Source organism: Podarcis muralis, chromosome 4 (genome assembly GCF_964188315.1).
Source record: "Podarcis muralis chromosome 4, rPodMur119.hap1.1, whole genome shotgun sequence".
Taxonomy (NCBI): Eukaryota; Metazoa; Chordata; class Lepidosauria; order Squamata; family Lacertidae; genus Podarcis; species Podarcis muralis.
The window spans coordinates 47160468-47187534 of record NC_135658.1 but is presented as its reverse complement, the minus strand read 5'-3'; the positions used below and the strand labels follow the sequence as shown (position 1 = coordinate 47187534).

The 27067-nt window shown below is 40.7% G+C and overlaps 1 protein-coding gene across 19 annotated transcripts in view; it reads left to right on the top strand.

Moving 5' to 3' along the window:
• ROBO2 (roundabout guidance receptor 2) overlaps nucleotides 1-27067 on the top strand; it is a 939553-nt gene that overhangs the window by 357292 nt on the left and 555194 nt on the right. The window lies entirely within an intron of this gene.

Sequence of the window (27067 nt, the reverse complement as noted above, 5' to 3'; positions counted from 1 at the left end):
AGCAACAAGGATGTAGTGAACTGAGCAGAAAGGAAGGTGAGAGGTGTGTGCATGCTGAATTTTGGGCTTCCACAGGGCACCTCTGAAATTTGAAAGACCAAAGCCCCCCCCCCCCCATATTCACATTGGGGTTTATGCCTTGGGTGTAATTCACACATTCTGTCCAACCTGGCAGGTGGACAGGTGGGTGGTAATGTAGGCATGCAATGGATAGATCAGGGCTGGGGGGAGAACATATCCATAATCTTGCTCCTGAATTCCACAGGTTTCCATGAAGAAAGAGATGTGAGAGTTTTTGTTTCCATAGGAGAGGGTTGGTCACATGGCCCTACTCAGCCAGTAGAATGAGGTTTGGAGGCTCCTCCCCTAGACCTCAAGCCTTTAGTCATGTCTCTCTTCAAATCATCCAACAATGCCAGATTATGTGGCCTATTATCCCTGCTGTGGGAGAGCAAAGAAGAATATATCAGCATTCTTCACCATACTGGCTGTTTCCGCCGCTGCTTTGGCCTACAACTGGAAGGCAATTTTTATGTTCTTGCTTTCTTATATATTCTTTTTGTGACATGACAGAATGCCTATCCTTGCCAGGTAGCTGTTTTGTTTTAGGCACTAGCTGCCAAAACAATTTAGACTTTAATGAGGAAACCATCATAAACCAAAAGCAAACTCTTTTTAGTTGCACTGAGAAAACAGTAGTGTGTTTGGAATGTATAAATGCTGCAAAATGTCTTAATGCGTTCAGACACTTGCACAATTATCAATACAGTCAGCTGAAGAACAAATACATAGAGTGTCTCATTTAGCTTTGAGGAAAATTAATACAAAAGGTTAGAAAACTATTCCCAAGGAGCAAATTAGTGTGACACATACTAGGACATGAACAACTGATTTCCACATTATGCCTTAATACAGATATTATTCTAGGGGCAGGGGGAGAGAAGCAGGGTGGGGAATGGAGGTTAAGAGGTAGGTCACCTTGTAAAATCTACAGTGGAGACAGAGGAAGACAATCTGGAAAATCTGTGGTGGTGTTTTTTCCTTTTCAAAAATTTCTTCAGGTAAGATAGTGCTTGTCATTATAAATGTTCCCAAAACTGTTCTGGCCAGTTTGTTCCCTGGGTTTTTAATTGCATTTGGCATTTCAAAACACAGTGCTGGAGGCAGCCAACTTGCTAAGAGTTATGCTTTATGACACAGGCAGTAGGAGAGCTCAGTGGAGGTGACTTTATTTACTTACTTCTTAAACATTTGCATACTGCCTTCCATATCAATCCCAAAGGCACTCCAATGAACAAAATTTAGCACTGACAAAAATTCACTATGTTAAATATAGTCATCAACTCAACAGCTAGAACAATTATAAAGGCCAGGTATCAATCGCCCCGAAAGGTATGGGCCAATCAATTGAATATGAATCCCAACAAGACACCCAATGCCTTGGGTGAATAAATGTGTTTTGAGGAGGTGCCGAAAACTAAACAAGGTTGGTATCCACTATAATCCAAGTGGGGTTATAATCCAATCCATAAATTGAATGACGTTACAGAGTAGGCCCTCTCCCCAGTTACGAACATAGGAAACTGCATATACTAAGTCAGGTTATTGGTCCATCTATCCCAGCATTACCAACACTGGCTGGCAACAGTTCTCTAGAGTTTTTCTCTAGGAGTATTTCTCAAACCTATCTGGAAGCACCAAGGACTGAACCTGGAACATTTTGCATGCAAAACAGATGTTCTACCACACAGCTACAGTCCTTCTCCTTACTGAGCTATGACCATCTTGCTTGCTGCTTGGTGTATTTCTACAGGCTGTGGCACAACCAAGAGGGCCACATCCTGAAATCTCATTAGCTGCACTGCTTTATATGGGAGTAGGTGTCCCCTAAGTAACCTGGTCCCAATTGTGTTAGGGCATTGGCTTGATAACAGATTAGCAGCCAGTGCTGCCTTTTCAGTAGAGATGACGTGATTATGGTAAATTGCTCCCATTAGCAACCACTTAGTTGACATCCATCTGTCTCAGGAGATATTGGAGGAGTGTGCCTTAGGGGGCAAAATAAAATTGTTGGAGGGTTACAGCACCTGTTTGTGGCTGTAGAGAGACAGATACAGGAGAGACCTGTTTTGTTGCAGCTGGGGCAGATGAAAGCTTCCAGTTGTGCTGCTGCAGATGTACAGTGGTGTTTCTTCTCTCTGCACTCCTCCTAGTGGTCATTCGTCATCTGGTCAATGCTATGGATGCATGACCTGACTGTCTGTCTCCAAGCACTGCAGTTGTCTGCAAGGGATTCCCGTGGGCAGGGTCGTAATGTTGCCAGCCTTCATGTCATGTTTGCAGACGTATTTGAAACACAGATTTGGTCTGCCAATGGGCCTGAAGCCATCTTCCATTCTGTGGACATTACCAAGCCAGCATAGACATTACTGAGACAGGAGCGCAAACATGCAGGGAATGTGGCTTTGAGAGAGCACATTGTTGTCTGAGTCCCTGTCCTGCCATGTGATGCCCAAAATATTTCTGGTTCAGCACATGTGGAAGGCACTGAGGTGTCGCTCCTGGTGGGTCTAAGTTGCCCACAGCCCACTTCCATAAAGCAGTGTGCTCAACACACATTCCTGGTAGACCTTCATCTTGGTATTGGACTTTAGCATCCTAAAGCATTTTTCACAATCTGCAGCTTCTGGCCCAGTTTTCAAGGCAGACCTGCATAGAGCACATTACTTAAGGTTGGCAATGCATGGATGGATCTCTGTGGCCAAGCTATCCTTGGCCAAGAATAGCTGTATCTGACTCAATATTTTATAGAAACCCACATTACCACTGAGCTGGCACCCTGGACAGCTCCACACCTGGCTCAAACTACAGCAGAGCTCAACTGTTTCAGCAGTGGTCAATCTGCCTTAAATAGGAGCTAAAATAGGTCCTCTTATCTTAAGTGGCTCTACCTTCTTTGAGACGACCCTCTTAATTTAAAGGGACCTAGCCTACTTTAGCAGTCATGAGGTCCAACAGAGCAGGGGAGACTGTGGTTCCACTAGGACTTCTGATATTGATTCCTGGCATTTTGCTACTAACATCCAAGAACAAAATCGAGATTGTATTGGTTCTGCATCTAATCCAGTTCCCACTTTGGTTGTGATAGAATGGATCAGGTGAGCCAGCATCAAAATTTATTGTATTTTTCGCTTCATAAGACGCACATTTTCCCTCCTAAAAAGTAAGGGGAAATGTGTGTGTGTGTGTTATGGAGTGAATGCAGGTGGGAGGCTTCCCAGCACTCCCTTTAAAGAGCTGCGTGGAACGTGTGTGCGGCTCTTGAGGGCTTTTCCCCAAGGAGGGAGAAGGGCAGCATGTCAGTCTCTCCCCCCACCTCCCGGAAAAGCCCCCAAGAGCTGCATGGAGTGTGTGTGCGGCTCTTGGAGGCTTCTCCCTCCTCAGGGAAAAGCCTGCAAGTGCCACACACACGCTCCATGTGGCTTATGAAAGGGACTGCTGAGCAGAGCCTGGGATGCATACAGGCTCTGCTCAGCGCTCCCTTTAAAGAATATTTTTTTTCTTGCATTCCCCCTCTAAAAACTAGGTGCGTCTTATGGAGCGAAAAATACGGTACATTTGCCAAATTCCTCCGCATCCCTTTGTGTTATGCCCCTTCCATGGTTGAAAACTTCCTAAAGGCAGGCTAGGCAAGACAATAATCATATTTCACATTACATAGATGGCATACGTTGCTTGAAATGTACCGTAATCAACTAAGAGTCAGTATGGTGTAGTTTTAGACAGTTGGACTGGGATTCTATTTCCCACTCAGCTATGAAGCTCTCTGGGTGATGTGAGGATCAGATAGGGAGAGGGGAAACCTTGCACACCACCGCTCTATTGAGGAATGGTGGGATATAGATATAGATAGATGGATATGAAAATAGCCACAGGAATTGGTCTTCCGTCAAGGCGATATCCTCAAATTTTACTTTACTTCTCCTGGCCACTCACAATTACTCTATAACAAAAGATGTCCCTTACTACACACACAGTTGCAGATGACCTACAAATTTATGACAATGTCTAGGTCTTGCAGAAATAGGTTTAAACTCGAAGTAAGACCAACTTTGCTGGTTGTGCTAAGTTATGTACCCAAGGCTGGAACTTTGTGTATGTTCCTTCTCAGGAGCTGTCAAGTGACATCTTTTTGCAGTAAGACAGGCGCCTCAGGCTGTATGCTCAGAAATGTCAGCTGTAATTAAAAATAAATTTCACAGCTTATTTGTGGTGATAACTAAGCAACTTCCTTTGCCAAATGGTGTGTGGTTTTAAAAATAAGGGTGGTTACCATCTGAAGGAAGCAGCACATTAAAATTCATAGTAAAGGTACCTGGAATTTCTATAAATATTATTCTAATGTGAGCTAACAGATAGCAGTGTATTATTTTCTGAGCAAAGTGAAGACATGTGGTGTAAAATAATAGTCATATTAACTAGATGCAGACCTCAAGTCTGCCTCTTCATGTCTTCTTTCCTCATACTCTATATAATTTTAGATTTATGACCTATGATCCTGAATAGATTTTCTGACAATAATGATTTGGATAGTGGATGAGCTACATCAAATCATTGATGATCTTTTTTCCTGGTGGTCATACTAATGAACATTTTTATCTAAAAGGCATATTCTCCTCAAAATATTGACTGCTAACCATCTAGCACATGCATCTCATTGTTACAGTCTTTTTCTTGCAAAGGAATATACAGCTGTGAAAACAGGACAGTTGAAAGTAATGTGGGGTATATACGTTAGTAAAGCCTCATGCTATTCGACTATTTGGGGTTATACTTATGCATATTTTACTCAGAGCAGACTCACTGAAATTAATGAACATGACTAAGTTCGGTTTCTTGGATTTCAGTGGGTCTTTTTTGAGCAAAACTTTGTTGAATACCACCCTTGGTATTTGAAGAAGACTTCATTTTTTGAAAAAAGTGAAATACTTCTATTAAAACATTCTGCAGAATGTTTTTTGCTATGGTATGCATTTTTGTGTTTTTATATTGTAAACCACCCTGTGATCTTCAAACAAAGGTTAATGTAGAAAATAAATAAATAAATAAAAATGTATCCAAAACCACATAAGTGACTATTCAAGGTATAAACAAATTAAGGTGCGTGTGCAGGCATGCACACATACACATGCTTTAGAGGGGGGAAACAAAAACATGATCTGGCTCTGCATTTCAGTTTTCAAAGGCTGTCACAGATCCCACAAAACAGACATAAAAAGGAACTCTTAGATCAGAGCACCACATTAGTTTCAAAAAAATATTTTTAAAATGTGTAAATGGCTGCTATGGAAACAGAAATGTGGCCTATATTTCAACACTACATGGAAATCACAACCACAATAAGATCAATCAATCATTAAACTAAAGCCCTATTCACACATTATACATATATAGGACTTCCATGTTAATAATAGGAAGCATAATTGCATCCCTGACCCTGTCCTGATGTTGAGAGCATCCCAGCTCCCACCTTAAAATCCACCTATTTAGCATGGATGTCTGCAAAGAGTGCCTAATGATAATGTATAGGTGAATATTCATTAGCGCTCCATGCAGCTGGGACTTCGTCATAGAGTGGTTTGTAACAATTATACATTAAACAATACAATAAAACCAATATATAAGAAAATTAAATAAAAGCCAGCTAACTAATGTGGAAATGTGGACTCTTAATTGCCTATATAAGCCTGACAGAATAGAAAAGTTTCCAGCAGGCATTGAAAAGTTGAAACAGAAGGTGCGGCTGAATACTTGGCTGATAACACTGGGGTGGCTGATGACTGAGATGGGGTGGACTCCGAGGTACCCTGGTCCTACGTTTTTTGAATTAATACAAGGACCTTGAACCTGGCTCAGTAGTAGATGGGCCTCCAGTGCTGATGTTTTCACAGTTTTGTTACATCTTGTTGGCCAGGTGCTCCCACCAGCAATCTGGCCACCATATTCTGCACCAGCTGGAGCTTCCAAACCAAGCCGAAGGGCAGCCTCACATACTGTTCATTGCAGTAATCCAACCTTGCAGTTACCAATGGATGGACTACAGTGGTTTGGCTATCCTTGTTCAGGAACAGTTGTAACTGGCAAATCATGTGGAGTTCCTATGCTCATTCACCTACTTACACATAAGTGTTCCTTTGCAGATGTCTATGCAATGTCAAGAGGATGAGGCTAGTGAAGCTTATGCAAAGGATGGGATAGCCCTACATCAGGAGTGGGAAACCTTTTTTGGTTTTGGGTCCTGTGGAAGCCTTGCATGTGTTTGAAAGTTTGTTTGAATGTTCCCTCAGTACAGTCACACAGCCTATGTGAAGGTTAGGGGGATGGAGCTGCTCAGTGTGCCTGCTCCCTGCTCCCACATTGAGTAAAAGTATTTACACTTTAAGGGGGGTTCCATAACCAAAGAATGAACTAAATTGGGTAAGGATGTTATGCCTTCTTGTCCAAATGTTTCTCCTGTCCAACTCTAAGTGGAAGTTGCCAGTGATAGGAAGTCAATATCTTTTGTGGTGGTAAGACAAGAGATGTGCTATAGGTAGGTAGGTAGGTAGGTAGGTAGGTAGGTATCAGCCACAAGCCATAGCAGATCACATTGTTGGTGGATAATAGGTCCTAGCTTTGATATCTGGAGAAGTCTTTTTCTTGAGGGTAGCTCCATGAGTAATCACTATGAAAAGATGAAGAGAGCTGCCACAAGCTGAGGGAAGCTAGACTAGCATATATTGACAATTGGTCTGAGCCAGAAGGTAGCTCTTTGTATCTCCTTCCCTTCTTCCAAACCTTGCGATGCTCAATCTGTTCTTGCATTCCTGTATCATACTTATTCACTCATTGAAGTGTGACCAGTACTTCTACCCAATATCAAGTCATTCTTAGAATGAATCCTCTTTGTTCAGGGTATTGAGTTAAGCCCTACTGTGCTGGTGATGTCTGACCCAGTGCTTAGGAGGAGCTGATTGTCTTAAAAGGCTTGATGTAGCACAGCTCATCCTGACACTGAGCTAGACATGTTTATTTTAAATAGACTGTCAAGCTTTAAAGCAGGTTCTTCCGAGCATGGCAGCAAATGGGGAAAAGGAGGGAGGAGTACATAGAAGGGAATTTGACAGGCTAAGTAGTGTAAACTAAATCCATTGCATTTGAGCATTATTAAAGAGAACTTGATGTTAGCTCACCAGTCAGAGAAGGGAAGATGTGCTGCATGCTGACAGAGGTAATAAAAGGAATAACACATTTTTATGGGGAAGGAGATTAATAATGTAATAGCTGACTATTACTAAGAGTTATCAACTTTTCCTAGGGGAATACTTGGCCCAGTTATTGAACAGAGCAGACAACTCTATTACTTTCCTTATAATTTATGGGTTGTTGAAAATGAATTTCATGTACACAAACCTATGTTTGTTTAAAAAATGCAGATGAAAATTAAAAAATATGAAAGTAAAATGCAGATAAAATTAAAAAGTACAAAACACAAAAGGCAATCATTGTACTGATTTTTGAAGAGAGACATTCAAAATACAGACTCTAATATTAAACCTCCACTCTAAAGTACTTCAAACATCATGCTCCACCCACACAGATAGATGGACACCTTTAGAATTTTCTTAGTATGACATCTCTGCCACTAAAGACCACAAAAACAGTGAATCTGGGTCATACTCCATTGATATAATTAAGCATCCTTTAACTACCAACTGCACTGCATACATTAGTCAACATAAAACCTCTCACTTCCCCACAACCTTCTGGGCTGATATTATAGGACAGATCCATCTCTACACAAATGATTTAGCAGCTATGGGAGGGACTTTCTGACTTACTTAGGAACAGCGCAGACAGTTTTGGTTCAGGACTGACCTGATTTACATGTATGTTGACATGCCCCAGATTTTTCAGAGTGCAGGTTTATATCGGTCACATACTGCAATACCATGACTTTGGTCCATGCCTCTTATTACACCATTAATATTTCAGCTCTTAAGCTGCAAATATCACCACACAGAAAAAGATCTGGATGTCAGAAAAGTACTACCTTCCTTTATAGTATTGTAATAAAATAGCATAACTGGTTGTTCATACTGTTTTCCATAACCATTTGCGAAGTGAACAACTACATTACTACACAAACTGAAGAATGAAAATTCAGGATGATCCAAGAATGAACATTTATGCTTCTGGTGCTCATCATACTGCTGGAATATGGGGGGGGGGGAGGATTAATTTGTTAATCTGTTACTGATTTGCCACAGCAGACCAATAAATGATCTGGAATATTAGAATACAATCACAATGCATAATGAATAGTATCACTACAACATAGCACTAAAAATGATAGCTAGCAGTTTAATTTAATATGCACTAAAACGTCAGCTAGAAGAAAACTCACCAATGGGGTCAAGTGAAAATACGGTAACATTGCATGCAAAAGCAGCTGCAAAGCTTATGACATTAGTGCCTAGCAATCCCACCCCTTAATCCTCAAACTTGAAAGTTAGCTTTCCCCCCCAAGAGGCATCTCCTTTATGAAGGTTCTCACAACTGGTGCAAGACAGGTGGAAACAGCCACCCCCTAATGTCAAACACAGAGCCCCTCTCCTCTCACTATTTGAGATGACATGAGAACAATATACCAAATGTGGTTACTTCACTATATAAAGCAGGTGTGGGTCCTGCTTTTGGTCCTTCAGATGTTACTAAGGACATCTCCCAACAGCCCCAGGAAGCATAAACAATAGCCGGGAATGATGGGAGTTGTTTTCAGCAGCACCTGGAATAAAAAGGTATCATTATATTAGCCATGATTTTGATTTGCTTGCCTCCAAATCCCAACATGGAATTTGCCTTCCTCGCTGCCTAGTCAGTTACGAAGTGAGTGCATATGCATATAGACAAAACTATGGTCTATCAGACTAGTTACTGTTGTGAAATCAGAGCATACATCATGTTGCAGCCAAGTAAAGACTAGGATATATGTTCAATTTCATTCCTTGTGTACTGATACAAATGCTTGCTCAATGAAAGCTACTAGCCAGAAGCAGGACTGAGCCATAGGCCCAAGAAACAGTTTTGGGTTGGAACATAGTGACAAAAAGAAAACTATGAGTTTTTAAGCTGGTAAAGCAGCAAACAGGGAAAGCTGAAAGAACTGCAGGCTGTTGGCTTCTGGATAACTATCACTGCTCTAAAGACCAGTGTTATCTGTTCAAATGCTCAATATCTATCAATCTCAAAGAGCACAACTTTCCCTTACTTTCTCTGCCTAATCACATCAACTCTTTAAAAGTCTACTCCTGAAATTCCCTAGTGCTAAGGATGTGGGAGTTTGCATCAATATGTTTCTAATATGGAAACAATAAGCTGGAAACAACTTAAAATAAGACTCGAGTGTGAAAGCGCAACAGATGACGTTAATTATCTTCACTAGAGAAGGCGTCTTTGAGGGTGCAATCTTGGAAATCTTTTCTTTAAAGCTGAATATATTTTGTGTATCTGTGTATAAACATCTTGTGAATACAGAATGTGGTTAGCCACCCACATGAAACAAAAAAAAAAATGTGTTAAACAGAATGAAGCAAATTGAACAGGCTTTAGATAACCTTAGCTATAGTCTAGGGAAATTGTAAAAGCTCTTAATTGTGTTTTTAATGTATGTATCTGAGCCAGTTCATTGATATTAGATTTACTGTTGGGGACGCAAGTCTATGAAATGCTGTTATTATTTGATTTGATGGGCCGGCTCATTCTACAGCCCAGACGAGCCAGAAGTCAGGATAGCATCAGCATAACTTACACAGCAATCCTAACCATGTCTACTAAGAAGTAGAGATGGGGGAGAAATTCAGATCTCATTTAAAGGTGAACCTATGTAACTCACACCCTCACAAGAACCTTTTGAAAGGTGTATTTCAAAATTTACACTTGAGCGTCAAGGTCCCCAAGACACCCCCCAAGAAAAACACAATTGACACTTAATTTTTGTTTAAGGTTTTTGGCATAATTTTGGCCACAACTTTATTCAAATTACAGCAATGTGAGTGGTTGCTTAGGCATTGGTAGCAATAACTGACCCCGCACGGGGACAGCTCTGACATTCGCACCCCCCGCGAAGTCAGGAAGGGTAAGTCACCTGGGGAGAGAGACGGGACTAGGAACCATGCCTCACCTCTCCCCAGAATGCTCCCAGGGGCTTGCGTGGCCCTAGCCCCTTGCCAGGGGGTTTCGGACAAAAGCATGGGGAGCCCCTGGGTTCCTTTAACGGAAAACCCTTGCAGCAGCAGCATTTTGGAGGGGCAGGCACAGCCAAATCCATACCCCTCCACCAACCAATTCCAAGACCAATGCCTAACCGCAAACCTTACAAGTTGTGACGATTTGCTACGCAGTAGGCAAAAAACCAAGTGGCACACACTAATCAGCCAAATGGACAAAATTCCTACCAGGCCCCTGCCCCAAAGCAGACGACCCCATGACAGGCATAGCAAGGTCAAGCAAACAGCCTAAAATTAGGGAAAGGAGGGCGGGTGATCCGAAGTAAGCAGCGAAAAGAGGAAGTTTGTCGCTGCGAGCATTGTATTTAACAAATAGGGCTGTCAATCAACAAATGGCAACATCTAGATTTCCCCAGTAACAGCCTGCCCCTGCTTAAAGGATGGCCAAACCATTTGCCTAGCAACAGTGAGGTGTCTCATCAGCCCCGCCTGCTACCCGTGCTCTCCATGAGGGAGAACACACTTTCTCAGACTAATGTTTTTAAAAATGCACTCATTAGTGAATAAGCATACAAAAATGCATGTTTGTTAGGGGAAATGTGCTTGCAAAATGTGCTGATTAGTCAAAACTGCATACAAAAACGTTTTTATTTGGAGAAATTCACACTAAAATGCTAATGAATTTTCATTTTGTTTTGTTTTTGTTTTTTTTTAAAAAAAGGCAAATTACTGTAGAAATGTGGCAAATTAAAGTTTGGAAAAATAAGAATCTGAAAGAACCAAAATTGACAGACCCTTCCATCCCTACTCAGAAGTAAGTCCTATTCCATTTAATGGGGCTTACTCATGGGTAAGCGGGGTACTGCCTGAGTGTAAGACTCACTGAATTAAATGGGACTTTTATGTAGGAATGGTTAGGATTGTATGGACTCCCAACACAAAAGCTGGAATTTTATTTGTTAGAAACTTTATTTGTGGGCCTTAGAAGTTCTGAATGAGTTCATCCATCAAACAAATATTTTTTTATGAAACGCTCTACTCAGCAGAATGTGCTTCACAAAGAGGGTGATACAACTGAATGATACAATAGTGCAGGCTGTTAACATCTGTTACCATACCATTAGCTCATTTAGAGTCAGAAGAAATTCCCTGCCAATAATAACTAGCAGTTTAGGCCTGAAAGTATGTCCTTTCCCAAATGTATGGGGCTTGGCAAATTTGCTTGGGCCGTCTGAATTATTTTACGTAACTGTCGCTTTGCTCTGGACACCTTTGTCACAGAGCTTATTGTTTGGTCATGTTTTTGTATGTTGTGAACACATACAAAACTGGATAATGTTTCAGATATACTTGATGTACTTCCCTAAGCAGGCAAAGCATCTATGTGTAGCGGGGTCACCATAGGAGAGGATTGTTCTGGAATGAGCTGGGGTAAATATGTAGATAGTAATGGTTTCTTGCAGTCTCTGTTTCTCCTTTTGGACAGACCAGGGTTGTGAAAGTCTGCCATGGCCAACATATCCATCAACCTCAGGGAAGTGCGGTGGTGTAGCGTGAGCAGGTCCCTGGGTGCAAATTTCTGATGGGGAGCAACAGGATCCCTCCATAATGTATATTGTGCTAGGAGGCTTCTGTTTGATAACAATCAAGTATACACTTCCAAAGTTCACACTCAAAACACACTCAAAACACACTGGTAAATGAGCCACCATAGCCACTAGAGGGCCATGGAAATTTGTGTCCCAGGCTTTTTAGGTTCGTCTACCCATGTACTCGTATACCCATGATGTATGGAAGTGAGAGCTGGACCATAAAGAAGGCTGATCGCCGAAGAATTGATGCTTTTGAATTATAGTGCTGGAGGAGACTCTTGAGAGTCCCATGGACTGCAAGAAGATCAAACATATCCATTCTTAAGGAAATCAGCCCTGAGTGCTCACTGGAAGGACAGATCGTGAAGCTGAGGCTCCAATACTTTAGCCACCTCATGAGAAGAGAAGACTCTCTGGAAAAGACCCTGATGTTGGGAAAGATTGAGGGCACAAGGAGAAGGGGACAACAGAGGACGAGATAGTTGGACAGTGTTCTTGAAGCTACCAACATGAGTTTGACCAAACTGTGGGAGGTAGTGGAAGACAGGAGTGCCTGGAGTGCTCTGGTCTATGGGGTCACAAAGAGTCAGACACGACTAAATGACTAAACAACAACAACAGCCCATGTACCATCTGAAACCAAAGGGGTACATTGGTTTCCAGATGTGAAATATATTTGCATGCTTTTCAGCTCTCCTGAACTAGGCATCAGTCCAGAACTTGCACAGCCACACCAGACTCATTTTGAACTAAATCCATCATGGATGTATCACAGGTGGAGCAGAAACAGACACAATGGAGAAAGTCAGTTTCTACAGTCTTCTGGTTATGTTGCAGGAAGGCAGAAAGTTGTGCGTGCTGGAATTTAGCAGCCAAAACATTGGCTTCAGGCCTGTAGTGGAGATTTAATTGCGCTGGCATTTTCAAAAAATGTTCTGGAACAGATTTACTGCTGTCACAAGTAAGCCCAAGTCCATTTATATCAGCTTTTGAAAGGGGGAAAATGGTTTCAAGTGGGTAAGATTGGGCGGAAACCATCTTGACATTAAGTTTGGTGACTTCTCATTCATAACAATGAAAGATATTATACTTATCACCCAAATAATTAGAAATATAATCTTCTTAAAATTTAAAGTGTCTGCAAGACTGAAGTTTGAAGCACAGAAGCAGAGTAATGCTTCTAATCCTTTCCTGGAAACTAGACAGATAACTCTCTAATAATTAAACATTTTCTGAAATTAACCATAAATATAATTTTTAATGGCATGTTTAAAATTTTAAGAGAGCAGATGTGTTCTGACATTTATTGGAATCATTGTACTTTATGAAGAGTTTATTTCTTTGCAGCAATTTGCCTGTGATTTGTGTTGATAACTGCCAATGGCATGTTAATGTTTGTGAAGCAACAGAACTCTCACCTGAATCTCAGTTCAAGCCTCACTTTTGGAATGTCTACATCTGGGGTTTTATCAATCAAGGCTTCAGTACTATACTTACCTGGGAGCACGTCCCATTGAATAAAGTTTGACTTACTTCTGAGTAGACATGCATTGTTGTTTAGTCGTTTAGTCGTGTCCGACTCTTCGTGACCCCATGGACCAGAGCACGCCAGGCACTTCTGTCCTCCACTGTCTCCCGCAGATCAAACTCATGCTGGTAGCTTCAAGAACACCATCCAACCATCTCATCCTCTGTTGTCCCCTTTTCCTTGCGCCCTCCATTTCCCCCAACATCAGGGTCTTTCCAGGGAGTCTTCTCCTCTCATGAGGTGGCCAAAGTATTGGAGCCTCAGCTTCACGATCTGTCCTTCCAGTGAGCACTCAGGGCTGATTTCCTTCAGAATGGATAGGTTTGATCTTCTTGCAGTCCATGGGACTCTCAAGAGTCTCCTCCAGCACCATAATATAGGAGAAATCCATATGTTTCTAAACCAAATAATCAAATTACCCTATGTCAATATGAACCAATTTGTACACACTGACAATTATTTTACAGGCCATTGTGGGAATGATTTTTTTCATTTATTACAACATTTAGAATCTAAAAATTACCCCTCTGACCAGGATGTTTCTGATTTGATGCAAAACTGATCAAAAACTAACAATGATCAAAATTTAATAGGCAGAAGCTGTTTTTGAGACCATTTCAATTTATTCCAGATTCCTCTGAATAGAATACTAATACTGAACTATAATTTCCCATTCCATTTAAAGGGATTTAAGAATTTAGGCCATGTAGTTCTACAGCACAATTTGCAGAATATTTCAAAAGGTTTATCCTACAGCACATGTCACACTGAAAGCTTTGAAAGTTACCATCAAAAGCTCTCTTAGCACTTGCTATATAACTTGCAGTGTGCATAGCTGACCCAGTTTTGCTCTCTTCGGGGAGAGCATAATACTATCATATGCCGCCCTCTCACTGACATGGAATAGACTTGGATCAACCATATTAATTGGAAATCTTATGCAACCTACATGTGAGAAGCTCCCCAGTATTTTCAGTGCACAACTAGACAGACCAAATATTTGACTATGCATTGGCATTCATATGAAATTCAGTGCAACAATTCCCTAGGAAAAGTGACATGGAAATAACCAAATATTGGGTTAGGACCAAGATTTCTGAAATTTGAAGCACACTTCCCAAGCAGCTTTACAGGGATAAAAAGCTCCTCCAACAACTCATGTACAGTGGTTAAGTACTTAATTCGTCCTGGAGGTCCATTCTTAACCTGAAACTGTTCTTAACCTGAAGCACCACTTTAGCTAATGGGTCCTCCTGCTGCCGCCGCACCGCTGTAACACGATTTCTGCTCTCATCGTGAAGCAAAGTTCTTAACCCGAGGTACTATTTCTGGGTTAGTGGAGTCTGTAACCTGAAGCGTCTGTAACCTGAAGCGTATCTAACCCGGGGTACCACTGTACTGTATTTACTATATATTCTGTACAAATATACACCACTTCTGTCTCATACTTGTCTAGGGAACACACAGACATAGCAAAGGACACAAACACTATTTTTACCTCTCCCTCTCTCTCTCTCTCTCTCTCTCTCTCTCTCTCTCTCACAGAGAGAGAGAGGGGGGGAGGGAGGGGGGGAGGGAGGGAGAGAGAGGGGAGGGAATTGGGCCTGATCTGCCGTTGTAAAAATGACTCATCTCTGCCTCCTGCTGAACTCTTCCACGGTCTCCAGAGCAAGTTTTTTAAAATCCAAAAATGGTGGACTAGAACTAGACCAGGTTGGCTAGGACAACATGCTGGTGAGCAGGCAAGCTAGCAGCAAGTCAGAAGATTCAGGTAGTTTGACAGCAAGCCAGATAGACTGGTTGCTTGGCCAGTGGGCTGGGCAGCTGGTGGGCACACACTCTGCCTGTGATCTATGCTTTGCAATGTCAATGCAACCTGCAGGTAGAAGGCAAGGAGGATGGAGCCTTATATGAGCACATATCAGTACAGTAGTTAGCTCATTTGACCCACACAGGCAATAAATATTTTCTTACATATGTATGCAAAAAGAAATACTAAAAATGTTAAATAAAATGTTATTTGCATAAAACGATCTAAAGACTCTTCCCCCCTTTCTTTTTTTGGAATTATTATTATTATTTGGCAGGCTATGGTTTTTTTCTAGAATTGTTAGCATTCTTAAACCTTAAACCAAACAAGGAATAGATAGAATTTCAAGAGCAAACGCATGGAGAACCCAAGAACTTGAATTAAGTAGGTAATAAACTATTTTTGTACCAACCATGTTTGTTTGTTTGTTTGTTTGTTTGTTTGTTTGTTTGTTTGTTTGTTTGTTTTAAAAAAGTAATTGTGATGTCATTTTCACAGTAGAACCACTGATAGTCGGACATCACCCTAAGTGTTTACAAATTCTGGAAGCTAACCCTAACCCAGCAATTGCAGTTCCCAAGGCACTGTAGAGATCATCACACATCTTGCAGAATGAGGCAGCAGGAGGCATCTGGTAATCTGTGAATGAGCTGCATTTGTCATTCACAATGTCAGATAAAAGGAATCATACAAAATAGTCTAGAATTATTCAAGGTAACAAGGACATTATTGTTCATATAAATTATGTAGCCTACAATGAAAGCTAACTGTTAACTGGTAGGTCCAAGTAGTGGCAGAAAAACTGCATCTGTCAACTGGAACTATAAAACTGCAGCAGTAGAAGGAAAATCTATGGCCTGTCTTGTTCTGGTTCTATGGCCCAGTGTGCACATCACGGTAACGCAAAATATGGCTTAGCAGGACTTCATAGTTTCCCAGAGGAGCTTACAGCTGCTTTCCCCGTCCCCAATCATTTTGCTTCCACACTACACTGATCTAAGTCAAGGTTTGGCTTAGCATTTTGCCCAAATGTTTAAGCTCTTTCCTCCCTAAGTACAAGTTCTAGCCTAGGTTTGTTCATGGCTACAGCTTGTGGTTAGTTGGGAAAGAGCTTAACTACAAGTCATCCATGCTGTCATGGTAAACAGCAGCCATTCCAGTGTTGGGAGGGCAGTGTCATGGCACACATCCCCCCCCCACCCCCACCCTCACTGGATACTCCTAAAAATCATGTTTCAAAATGGCCTTAAAAAAAACCACCAACCAGTGATTTTGCCATTGTAAGTTTTGAACACCATATCTATCTACTTGGAATAATTTGCAAAACATCATATCAATTTGTGGGGCCCTGTCACTTTCTGAATGGAAGCCAAACGAGTTTAGTCCTTTCTTTTTGCAAAATATAGCATATTGCTCTAGCTTTATCATATACAAAATAGTTCCTCTGTGAGCCTGAGGACCCTAACAGGAGGTTAAAGACATAAATTCAGATTATTAAGACATCCAGTAAGCATTGTCTATACTGAATTTCTCAACAAAAATCCTCCATTGTGCTTTTGTAGTAGTCAGTAGGCTACCATCCAGCTGGTAACATTACTATTATTATTTTTGTGTATTTAGAAAGCTGTGATCCTGTTATTAACACACACATGTAATGGAAGCAGTGTGGGATGTTCACTTCCAAATAGTAGGAGGTGGGTGGATTAAAGCCTTAGAAAAGCAAAGGTATTGTGCTGCTTCAATTGATAATGGAAGTCATGTAATACCTGGCATCTATCACAACATTTCTCACAGTCGTCTTTTTACTGCTTAGTCCAAATCTTAAATTCTGGTTCATAGACTAAAATTTGGAGCATTAAATTGCTAACATTATGTTTTGTGCTTTAGGATAATGATACTAGTAAATATTACAATTGAAACTAAATCCATAATTACCTGTGGTTATATTATTTCTTACTCCAGGCCACTTGGCTTGTGTCTCAATTCTTCCATTTCTGACTCATAGGAGGACTGATCCCAAATCAAATGACTAAACAAACATGCTATTGAAATCAATGAAACTTACTTCTGTGTAAACAGAATTACAAGTTATATTCTGCCCTTTTGTCCCAAAACATTCAAGGAAGCTAACAAATTATTAAAACATGCAATAAAACCCAATACAATATCAAAGGGGGAAAAGTCCAATAAATGAAGAAAAACAGCAGCAATAAAAGAACCAGTTCTTCAATCAGTGATCAAAGGCACTGAGAATTATCAAAAAGACAAGTCAGAACAACAGGGTTTTTTCAAGCAAAGATCTATCATTGGACCAAGTTAAAGGATTTACTATTGATAAACAAAACCCTTATCAGTTTGGAACCAGTTTACTTAAGGGATTGCCTTGTCCCCATACCTGCTTAGTTGATCACTTTGATCTGCCAAATTTGCACTTCTACAACTGCCACATTATATCCATTCCACATTTGTGAGCAGTCAGTTCTTTAGTGTGGCAAGATCCTGTGCAGACATATTTATGTATTTATTTCTTACCTTTATACCCCGCCTTTCTCCCAAGGAGACACACATACTTATCCTTCTCCACACTTTATCATCATAAAAACAACCCTGTTAGGTAGGTTATGCTGAGAGTGAGTGTCTGGCCCAAGGTGAACATTGTGGCTAAGTGGGGATTTGAACCCTGATCTCCAAGACCCCAGCCCAGCACTCTTTCACACCACACTGGTTCTCTGGAGTCAGCAAGTCCATTGACAGCAATGTTGGGAAGTATCACTGTGATCCTAAGTTACTTCACCTTATTTTTTATATGCTATGAAGAGAGAAAATTCTAGTGGTCTGGGGACTCTAGCACTTCAAGAAGAATTTGAAGACTGGTCATCTCTTGCTAGTCAGATGGAACAAGAGTAGACTTTTACTGAGTGAAGAGAAATAGAATAGCAGACAGTTGGTGAGGGAGACGGTTGTCTGAGACAGATGCTGAGGGAAACTATTGCGCTGGTGCTTATAGATTAATAAGTGTTATGTTTACTGACCGTTTGTTGCCCCAGTAATTATTTATATGTTTTTTAAACATCTGCCTCTGGCTTTTCTTTTGGAATGCAATTAACACTTATTGGGCAGTTGAGGGAAAGACCTCATGCAGCTGTTCCTCATCAGGAAGAAACAGCTGGTAAGAGCTCCTGAAATTGTATTACCCTTTCATATATCATGGAGGTGCCTCAGAATATTAACATTCTGGAACTGATTGTTGGCAACAGCACTGATGATTGTGTCACTCTTTAACTACTACTCTGTATGCCAAAACAAGCATTTTTTTAAGGAAAAAAAAGCTTATGGGTAGCTGTCAATCATGTTTATATTTGGAAACTTTTTATTAAAAATTGGACACTGGGCACATTTCTAATTAAAAGAAGTAAATAGTTCTTTAAGTCCCCATCTGGAACTTTTATGTATGGGCATGTTTATACCTTATTTTCCTGTGGCCTTTGATTTAAGAAACCGACTCATCGATGTTTGCATTAACGCAAGAGCAAAATGAAGATTGACAAACCATCATGGCAAAGCTATAAAAGCCACACATTACTGCATTACTGTCTGTCTCTACCGGAAGAACTAAACTACAACCTCGCCTTGCAAATTGAAGGCATTTTTAAATTAAATACATATATTTTGCTGGCAGTTTCCTTGGACACAAATGACCTTTCAAATGACACTCGCCAAAGATCAACGGATTCAGCAAAGCTCGTACAGAGTTTTCTGATCTTTGATCTCGGTATGTCTCTACTGTGCCACCAATCATTGTTTAGGAAGGCTTAGAATTGTTTAACAGCATTGAATGCCTTAGTGTTGCACAATATTATCATAAAATTGTGGCAATATTTTAAAGTGGTGTGTTTTTGCCACACGATCTTACATTGCATGCTCTCTGACTTCAATAATTCTTCAGCTACTCTCCAATGGGATTTGTTGTTTTATGAGATGCTCTTCCATAAATATGGGACTTCAGCTATCTAAAAACAATTGCCACTTCAAATCCTCTCAACTGGCTGTAAGCAGCTGCTCTATATTTTTCTGGAGTGGCTGTTTAGGGTCATTTGAGTGGCTATCAGCAATTGTTTTCAGTCAACTCCAAGCCTGTGTTTATTTAGCCACATTTATTGTGGCAAAAATGCCACCTGTGAGTCACTACAGTGGTACCTCGGGTTACATACGCTTCAGGTTACATACGCTTCAAGGTTACAGACTCCGCTAACCCAGAAATAGTACCTCGGGTTAAGAAATTTGCTTCAGGATGAGAACAGAAATCGTGCTCCAGCGGTGTGGCAGCAGCGGGAGGCCCCATTAGCTAAAGTGGTGCTTCAGGTTAAGAACAGTTTCAGGTTAAGAACGGACCTCCGGAATGAATTAAGTACTTAACCTAAGGTACCACTGTAATTCTAAAGTTCTGCAGCGCAATTAGTTTGTTCAGAAGATTTATTTCCAGCATTGGAGAAGAGAATGTACTTTCCTCTGCCTCTTTAGTCAGTTTAGAAAACACAGGAAAGGAAAATAGCATGATCTGCAGCCCAGTGTGTTACATTTGAGCTGGGGGGGGGGGGAGAAGAGAGAGATTTCTATTGCCAGTTAGGGAAGCGCTTCAAGATTGAAAAACTAAAACAAAAAATACGTTTCCCTCCTGAAGTATTTTTTAGGAAAGCTTTGTGAAAGAATGGACTTCAATGTGAGCAGGAATAAGTTCAACCTCACTCACTAGAATCAAATCCTAGCGATTTCCTAGCAAGGTACACTGATTCTTCTCACTGTTCTTTTCATCACATACCACAAGATGTTGTTGTTTATTTTTAAAAGACTATGATAGCATTTAATATTGCAAAGTCCTTTTTCTTATTCTTTCCTTTAGACTGGCATTGTAGATAGCTCACCAATGCTCTCACCAGTTTCTTGATATTGGCCACAGTCCTGAAGTGCCAAGTGCACATATTCAGTTATGGTTGCTGCATATTTCCTTACAGCAAAGGAAGGCAACACTGAAGACCTCTCCACAGATAACATTTTCAATAGACAAAAGCTAGGTGGAAGACTACATGCTCTTCTCGGGACATACTTTTCACAGATGTTACCACCATTATTTCTTTATTGCCAGAACTGGGCTCTGAAATAGTCCATGCTTATAACATTGTTCATGAGGCCTTGCTGTCTTGTACTGAGGATAGATATGTGCATGTTAGATATGTACATGTTAGGGAGCTGTGGGGAAGGAAGGTGCAATATAAGTACATAATATTTACCATATATTATTACATATTAAAACATCATCCGTTCCATGCTGCATGCTGAAAGCTTCTACGAGCCACAAGTGAGAGCTGAGTGCAGGGTGGGGACCAAAGGTAGACAAACTGCCCCAGAAGGAGCATGATGGCTTCACCCCCAGAGGCACACTCCATTGTCTCAAGATGGATGCCAACAACAACAAAATTAAGACCTCTTCAAAACTTGCAGATGCTAAGAGGATTCATGCATAACATGTGTTGTATTGCATAGGATTATTCTTTCCTTCTTCATCTCTACACTCATGTTTGCCTTGATATCCATATGTTATTTATTCATACTGGGCATGGTCAGCAAAGGCTCTGATATAGTCATGTTTTGCATATAGACTTGATACAAGATACATATCTTGGCTACAGAATGTTCTCCAAACGCCATGAATATTTGTTTGCTGATTCCATTAGAGATACACATGATAGAATATGCATTTTTCCAATGTGTAAATAGGAATATGTATATGTATACAGTTTTATGTCACTTGTCAAATACCTTCTACATGCACAAAAATGTAAATGGCATCCTCTCTCCTTTAATACTTTTTTACATGCCCACAAGCATTAATTTCATATTTGATAAAAAGAAAACTGCATAAGCTTAGATTCTGACTCATATTTATGTATAGGGCTTAAAACACTCAGTTTGCACATTACACTTTCCAGGATTGGGAAGAGGGGTGTCTTACACAGGCCCACAAATGATTTTATATCAGAATATAGTGATTTTATGGGATGCGGGTGGCGCTGTGGGTTAAACCACAGAGCCTAGGACTTGCTGATCAGAAGGTCAGCGGTTCAAAACCCCGCGACGGGGTGAGCGCTCGTTGCTTGGTCCCTGCTCCTGCCAACCTAGCAGTTCGAAAGCACCTCAAAGTGCAAGTAGATAAATAGGTACCGCTCTGGCGGGAAGGTAAACGGCGTTTCCGTGCGCTGCTCTGGTTCGCCAGAAGCGGCTTAGTCATGCTGGCCACATGACCCAGAAGCTGTCTGCGGACAAACACCGGCTCCCTCGGCCTATAGAGCGAGATGAGCTCCGCAACCCCAGAGTCGGTCACGACTGGACCTAATGGTCAGGGGTCCCTTTACCTTTACCTTATAGTGATTTTAAACACACACACTTGTTTGGGGGAGGATTAGGTGTGTTGACAGTGTGTTAATTATCTTCCTTTCAGTGTCATACAGTCACAATACAGGGACCCCCCTTTGGTTCTTCTATGGACCTCACAATTGGCCCAGAGGTTTTCTTCTGTAATAGCCACACATAGTTTCTTCTGTTCCACTAAGCGCTTATCTGCACTTACCTTTTGCAGATCCACACTTTAAAGCTTGAGTGCTTTTTTTCTTTGTCTTTTTGCCCCACCACTTTCCCCAGGAAAACCTGCTCATTAACACTGAATTGGAACAAATGGCAATTTGTTTGGTCAAGGAGCTTTAAAGTGTAGACCTGTGCCTAGAAAGATGGCACTAAAGGAAGTCTGGATGAACCACACAATCCATTTACCTTACGACAATAAGGTGCTCCCCTGATATCCTGAGAACGGCATTGACATCATTACCCAAACATTGCCCTAAAGTGAACCATCACAGCAAGTTATTCTTCCTAGTTAAGTTCCACCCTGACATCATACCATCCAACTGCCCTGATTTCACTGAGACATTCCCAGTGCTTTTTTTCTAGAAAAACAGGTGCCGGCACTCGCCATGAAGTTGTTAGAGTAAGTGCCACACTTGTTAACAACAACAAAAAGAGGTGTCGGTACCGCATACCCTTGAGTACCCCCTGAAAAAAAGCACTGGGCATTCCGGATTCACAGAAGCTGCCCCAGTTTCTGAAAGTAATACCGAATGTCTCATTTTGGCCAACACCACCACCACTGCACCATGGCCTCTGCCTGCAAACTACAGGCCACAGGCAGTGGTGCAGCCCAACCAAGGCAGCTGCCTTCCGGGAGCATGCTGAAGAGACACTTCCAGCATGCTATGGCCTCAGCCTCCACTGTGCCATGGCCTTTGCCTGCGGCCGCACACCACAAGCAGTGGTGGTGGGAGAGAGACAGTGCACCAGCCAAGGTAAGGTGTCAGAGGGCAGTGGCAATGGGGGACAAACGGGCAGGCAGAGGTGGATTAGTGGAGAGGAGGATGTCTCAAATTCCTCTCAGGAATTGTTGGAGTGTGTGTGACATATTTTCCAACCATGCCCTCCAGAGACTGACTGTACAGCATGAAATCATTGGGAAGAAAACTACAACTTTTAAACATGTGTGTGAGAGAGAGTCAGAGAGTGAGCATGAGCATGAGAGAGAAGTAATAAAACAAATTCCTGAGGTTCTTACTGGCTAAAAATTAGGATGAACCTTTGTTTTCATTCAAAATGAAACAATAACTATGAAGATCTCAGAATTTTTTAGTAGAGAGAAAACTTGTTGAATGTATGTATACATGTTCCAAATTTGTTGTTGTTGTTGTCGTTTAGTCGTATCCGACTCTTCGTGACCCCATGGACCAGAGCACGCCAGGCACTTCTGTCTTCCACTGCCTCCCACAGTTTGGTCACATCTTAAATTACAGGGCAAATCTTTGGCCTCTGGTCTTCAGTTTAAAGACATAGTATGGAGAAAGGTGCTAAATAAATACTCAGGGTGGGCATGGGTACAATTGCTGTGGCAAATGCTGCATTCCATGGCCTGGAGAGTGAATACAGTTTTATCTGTAGGTGTGGGATTCCTATCAGTTCTCCATTTACCACATCTAAGTATGATATGCTGCCACGTTTCCTATGCAGGTTATACCTAACTTTATCCTTGTCTCATCTAATTCTTCTTCAGTACTTATTCATTCCTCATATTCCATAAAGTACCTAGATAGTGCCTAGAAAGGGTTTTCAAATATATAATACAATTTGTCTTTATTTCCTTTTCGTCATAAGTGATGCATGCAAACTAATCTTGATTTTATTCACTTTTATATGCTTTATACTTTATGGTGCACAGAGCTATGTGATGGAGACTCATCAAAGTCATTGTTGTAATACATTTGTCTGCACTGAACTGTCTTTGCCATCTATTAATCTTTTAAATGTTCAGAGACATTCTTTGCCTGATTATATAGTGCATTATTTACTGTGAGGCTATGCTTTTTGCTAGCAGTACATTTGCATTGTTTCTGATTTGCTGCCATGTATCTCATATCTTTATAGCCAATATTGGTATGCATTTATTGTCAGCTGCCTTAAATTTACTGATTCTAAAAGCCTGAGTGGACTTTATCATGCTGAAAATTATGTAGTTGTTTTTAATCACACTTCCTCTTTTAAAAAGCATTTGCTAGATCAAAAATATAGATGATAATGCAAATGCACATCTTGATAATCTATGGAAACATCTTTTACCTTTTAAAGGATTATGGTTTGTGGTGGTGTTTCCCTGATACTTCCTATATTTCATACTGAAACAATAAAAGCATTTTAATGGTCCAAAATACTCACGTATGAGAGTTAGGGCTGGGTAGTCTGCTTAGGCACAGCCAAATTTTATCAGTCTGCTTGGAAAGGTTCCTACACAGCTCTAGAGATGAAGTGATTTGGTTTTTCTGAGACACCTCCTGGCTAAAACGTAGAAGTGCAGGTCTTATAATTCACATACAAATACAGTACAACTAAGACTGAAACAGCCAAAGCCAACCATGCTGAGACACTACATTTTGTATTTATTCTTTGTATCCCAGAGACCGTTTTGGGTACCCTCCAGCCAGGCAAATAGAGGGCTGAGACTTTAGACTGCCTCTGATAATGATATAATAAGTAGACAGTAGACAGCTGTTACAACATTCCCTGCTACTCGCCAGTGATCAACTTCGGTGAAAATAGTCTGTCTGCTCTTCTTACTGTAAACACTACATTCCCTCCTCTCTCTATGGGGAGTGTGGCTTGGATTAAGAAAGGAAAATACAGACTGTAATTCAAATGAATGAAAGTGTTGCCAATGACAATCATCCTAACATATTCTTTCAGAAAATCCAGTACTTAAAATCTCCTGTTTCAAGAGAAGCTCAGCATGGGTATTATTTTTGTAGGCATGATAGATGACTAGTTAGGTAGACTGACCTACTTTTTTTTCTTTCTTGTAAAATCACTGTTGCCTAGTACTTTTATGATGGAACTGAATCCTTACTACTGTTTAAATGTTTGACTATTACATGGGATCGTAGTCAGCTAAGTTTTATTCAGGACAAACCCATTGAAATTAATGGACCTAATTTAATCATGTTCATGAATTGCAATGGGTATACTCGTGCTCTGGTCCATGGGGTCACGAAGAGTCGGACACGACTGAACGACTAAACAACAACAATACTCTGAGTAAAATTTAGTTGCATACCACCTATGGATTCAAGTAATAAGAAAAATGCCTACAGTGGTACCTCGCAAGACGAATGCCTCGCAAGACAAAAAACTCGCAAGACGAAAGGGTTTTTGTTTTTTGAGTTGCTTCGCAAGACGATTTTCCCTATGGGCTTGCTTCGCAAGACGGAAACGTCTTGCAAGTTTGTTTCCTTTTTCTTAACACCGTTAATACAGTTGCGACTTGACTTCGAGGAGCAACTCATAGCACGCGGTGTGGTAGCCTTTTTTGAGGTTTTTGTTGGTGATTTTTGAAGCTTTTCCAAAACTTTTCCGAAACCGTGCTTCGCAAGACGAAAAAACTCGCAAGACGAAAAAACTCGCGGAATGAATTAATTTCGTCTTGCGATGCACCACTGTATTATCTTTGCATGTGTAAAACAGCCTTACCAACAAATGTTTTGAACTACAACTCTCATCCACCCCAGCATGGCCAATGGTCAGAGCCAATGGGAAGTATACCCAAAATGTTTGCCAGGCTGAAGAGAACTGGTGTGTATAAGCATGGGGTCACATCCAATGCTAGTCCTGCTCAGAGTAGACCCATTGAGATGCATGACTATGACTACCTTAGGTTCATTAAAACCAATGAGTCTGCTCTGAGTAGAACAAAGTTGGACACAACTAATGTTGTCATAACATTAAAGCACAGAAATAACACTATTACAGCAGTGGATTGAAACAGCAGCTAAAACCATTGAAAGGACCCTAAATATCACTAAAAGCACTGGGAAGTAGCCTCCTACTTTGAGAACTGGGTCTGTATCAGGGATGGAAAATTGATTAAATTAACCAAATGTATAAATATTTCATTACCTTGGACATTATGTGAGTGAATATGTTTGTTCTTCACAGGGGGGCACTGTATATTTTTATGCACACATAGAAAGGGAATGATTTACTTAGTAATAAAAAAGTATTTTATAAAAAGACAAGCAACTTTAAATTCCTGCCTACCGCCATACTCAGTCTAAAAGTTCTGCTGTCAGAATGAGGCACACAGAATTAAAATCCAATTGATACTGACACAATGCCTGAATGAATAAACAGCAAATGTCTTTGCACCTTAGTCATCTAATTAGCAGAGTCCCCAGGACGGGAGATGATTAGTTATTTAAGTGACATAGAAATAGATGTTTATTCTGAATCTGGACTAAGCGTCCTTCTGGTATTTTGTCAGGTATAAACAGTTTTGCAAAGCCAGAATTCTATGTGTGTCATGAACAATCAGCTATAATTTGATACTTGATTCTTGGATTAACACATTCATTTTCAGGGAACCTGTCAGAATACTTGCTACTTTGACACTGTCTTGCTGGGTCTTGAGGCTGCCCACCTGTAGTATCAGACCAATCTTAAACATAGGCTAAGCACAAGTCAGTTTGTTACAGAATAAATATTTGGAATAACTGATGTCAAATAAAATATTGAAAGGAACATGCTGGGTTTCAGCAGATGATAAATAAATAATCTGGTTTTTCCCTAAACTTTATCACTGTCTTCAGGCCCATTTCCCCACGCATACTCTTCCCACAAGGGAGTTATCTTTAAAAAATGTATAAGGCAATGGCACCCATGGAGCTGAAACAGGACCTCCTATGGAAGGGTTAGCCTTCACAACATCTTCCCTCAAAATTTGGCCACACAACTTCATTAACTCATTCTGCATTTTTGAAGATGTATACTTAATGTGTCCTAGTTTGTATTTATATGTATGTATTTATATGTAAAAAAAAACCCTCCCTGCTTCAACATGAAATAGTAAATGTCTATCATGACACCTGTAGTACTGATCTTACAAAGAAGAGCAATGTCATATGACCCACAATACATAATTGTTGGTATTCTGGTTACCATTTATTTTACTCTATAGCTCTTGCATGCGATTTATTAAGTAGCTCTATGACTGACAACTTTTTACTGTTGATGACAGTAAGGAAATAAAGTGCAATAACAACATACTTGTCTCCTTTATGCTGTGAAAATATATGCCCTTGGTTACTATATGACTATTTCAGGTGCATTTTACTTTTTAGCTTTTTGGGACCTGGTGATCCTTTAGTGTGATCCAACAAGGTAACCCTAATATACAACACTATGGCAGAACAAGCCTCTTGGTCCAGAGCAGATGAAGGTTCTGGATAGG